Genomic DNA, 3,531 nt, shown 5'->3' on the forward strand with positions numbered 1-3,531 from the left:
GAATCTTGCAAATGATAGATTGCAAGGAAAGAAGATTGCTGAGATCGTGGCTGGCCAAAGTTTTTCTTTTTCTAATTTGATGTATCCATCAGTTAAAAAAATGATTAACTCCACCCCAAAATCTATTTAGTTTTTTTAAATAAATTACATAAATGCAACACTGTCAGAATATATATTATTTAAACCCAACACAAGGTGCCAATGAACAATGATAAAATGTGTAAATATATATACTATACACATATAAGCTATATAAAGCTGCATAGCCATATAAATTCTGATCTTTTCTTCTGGGGTCAGCCTCTCTGTGGCAAATATGCCTCATTTTGGATGACCTGGCTCTAGATTGAAAGTGAAGTCATTCAGTCGTGTCCGACTCTTTGCGACCCCATGGACTGTAGCCTACCAGGCTCCTCCCTCCATGGGATTCTACAGGCAAGAGTACTGGAGTGGGTTGGCATTTCCTTCTCCAGGGAATCTTCCTGATCCAGGGATCGAACCTGGGTCTCCTGCATTCCAGGCAGACACTTTAACCTCTGAGCCACCAGGGAAGCCACCAGGAAGGCTCTAGATTAGTTTGTGCCAAATTGAGATCACCTGAATTTGACAGAAATCCTAGAAGTGCTGATTGAGGCCTCAGCCCTGGACTTCAGGAATAATATTTTATTCCTGCCTTTAAAAATGAAACCATTTCCAATTCATGTGATTTTTATTCATAAATAAAAAGGAGGGGTAGGGAAAGTGGAGGAAGGAATCTTTGTTCAAGATTTCAAATGCAGCTTGAACTCTGTTTTTAAAAATTCAGATGGCAACCAAATTGGGCCTCTTGGGAACATAGATGATCAGGTGAGAACTTAACTTCTTAGAGAAATTTAACCAGCTCCCAAAAATGTCATACTGGATTACTAGGAGATGAGGAGAAACAGGTGGGTCTTACCAAATGTGAAGCCCAAGTAAAATACATGATGGCAGTTACCAAAATCATAATGCATCTCACTGTTACTGCCCACAAATCCTTGTACATATGCAAACACCCATTGCTAACTCTTTAGAAGAGCAAATATTTGCAAAGCAAGGCTTATGCAAACCAGAAACTAATTACCAATGTTTGTTTCCAGCCAATTTTTGCAAATTAAAATTCTAGCCCAGCCAAGAAAGTGTCTTTTAAAATAAGCTGGATTATCAATATTTATAAGTGATTAATCATTAGAAATGATATTACATACTTAAACTGTGGCCCATCTAACTTTTTTCCCATTGTACGAAATGTATATTCTTTATGAGATAGTCTAGCAAAATAGCCACAAATTTCTTTAACTCTATAAGCATCCCTAACTCTAATAAATCAACATATATTTAAATATTTAACATGTGCCAAAAATATAAAATATGGGTTTTTTTATTTAAGTCTATATCACCAGGGCAATTTTCATGAATTGAAGCCATAGTAATTACCATTTATTACCACTAGAATAATGTATAATCCCTCACTTTCTGTTTTCAAAGCATGTGGTTGGTTAAAAATACGGTTGAAGATAAAATTCATGGCAGTATAGTTGGAGATAATTCTACGCTCTCTTATGAAATGTATTTTACAGAAGTAAGTAAAGGTAAAGGAAAGGAAAATGTAGGAGATGCTAAGCAAATAATTACCCATTTAGTTTACTAAGTGTCCTAGTTTGCATTTAAGGAAGGAAAGTAGAATTTATTGATTGCCATCAAATGCCTAATATTATCAAACTAGTTCACATTTTCTAATTTAGTTTTTAAAACAATACATGTATAGAACAGTCTTTTGGACTCTGTGGGAGAGGGCGAGGGTGGGATGATTTGGGAGAATGGCATTGAAATACGTATAATATCATATATGAAACGAGTCGCCAGTCCAGGTTTGATGCACGATACTGGATGCTTGGGGCAGGTGCACTGGGATGACCCAGAGGGATGGTATGGGGAGGGAGGAGGGAGGAGGGTTCAGGATGGGGAACACATGTATACCTGTGGCAGATTCATTTCAATATTTGGCAAAACCAATACAATATTGTAAAGTTTAAAAATAAAATAAAATTTTTAAAAAAAGAAAGAAAAAAAACAATACATGACAGAAAGCATAAAACGATGATGAGGAAAGGAGAGGGGAGGTCTGAAGTTTGTTCAATATCACAAAGATGCCCTCCATGCCAGTGTTTTAAATCTCTCTTTTAATTTAAAACCAGTCATTTTTCCCTCTCTTCTTTTCGCCATCATATAAAATTTAAGCTTTAACTTATTTCTTTATATCAATGTCCAACCCTAAAATTTCAAAAATGCTTCTTCGGCTTTAAAGAAACTAATTAGAACCTGTTAGAGAGTCTAAGAAAAAAAAAGAATGCTATATGCAAATAATGAAATCTGAAGAATTTATTTCAACCTTCAAGAAAAACCAGACTGCATTCTGCGTAAAGTTTGTTCAACATAAAGTAGATGCTATTTAAAAAGTTTAATGCAGACCACGGTAGAAAAGATGCCCATTGCCAAGTCCTTCACGGCTCACCATAACTGTGAGCAGCAAAGTGCTATCCATTTTAAAATTAATCAAGGTGACGCAATGCTTAAAATGCAATTGATTTTGGCTAATTTGCAAGTAGAAAGGTTTGGAACTTGAATAATTTCTTTTCCACTTTAGCTGGTTCAACAGCCTAGTCAATGTGTTGCCTAATTATTAGCCTTGTTTATTTATTTATTTACTTTAGATAATTCCTGAGTGAGACAACTTTTGATTTATTTTCAACTGCCCTTGTAGAGATGAAAGAGACCACAAACCAAAATTAAAAAAAAAAAAAAAAAAAAAAAACTCATCGGGTGAGCAACATGAAGAAAAACCTCAAATGCAAGAACTACAATTTCCAAGCTGTGTGTTTAGAATTAAAAAAAAAAATACTGAAAACAATTAAGAGACTCCATTTCAGCCTCCTATTACTGATTAGGCTGAAAAACAAAGAGAAGAAATTGGAAGAAAATCACTGCAAATTCCATTAGGGATAGATTAGAAGGATGTTAAATTACTCTTTTGTCTGCCTTCTCTGGTCAGGCAGTCTGAAAATCTTATTGCCTTTCTAAGGAACAAACATGTCACCTCAGTGTCCTTTTAAATAGCATTAATAACCTTTAAAAAGAGCTTTTATGAACATGTTGTTGTATTTGAGTGATATGATAAGGAGCCTGCATGCCCCCAGCATGTGGGAGCCCTTTTGCACATTTCCCCAAAATGAACCCTGCAAGAAACATTCTAAAATATGACAAAAATAATCAACTGGGGAAAATATTTCCATATACTCAACCAAAGTATGTCACACCCTACATATGCATACCTGTGTGTGTAGATATGAATAATAATATAATTATATAAATAAGACTATATGCATACATGCACGCTGATAAACATTTGCAGATTCCAATAACTATTTCAGTTAGGCAAGTGAGAACTCTGTACAACTTTTTGGGCAGAACAAGCAGTTCAAAATATCTGCTGTTTTCCCAAATATCTAATTA

At 35.0% G+C, this 3,531-nt stretch overlaps 1 non-coding gene across 1 annotated transcript; it reads right to left on the minus strand.

Annotated features, from left to right (window-relative positions):
* Positions 1–478: 478 nt before the first annotated feature.
* TRNAS-GGA lies at positions 479–551 on the minus strand. The gene has a single exon. It is a non-coding gene; the product is annotated as a tRNA-Ser (tRNA).
* Between the last annotated feature and the right edge of the window lie 2,980 nt (positions 552–3,531).

Source organism: Bubalus bubalis, chromosome 1 (assembly GCF_019923935.1).
Source record: "Bubalus bubalis isolate 160015118507 breed Murrah chromosome 1, NDDB_SH_1, whole genome shotgun sequence".
In the NCBI taxonomy this organism is placed as follows: domain Eukaryota; kingdom Metazoa; phylum Chordata; class Mammalia; order Artiodactyla; family Bovidae; genus Bubalus; species Bubalus bubalis.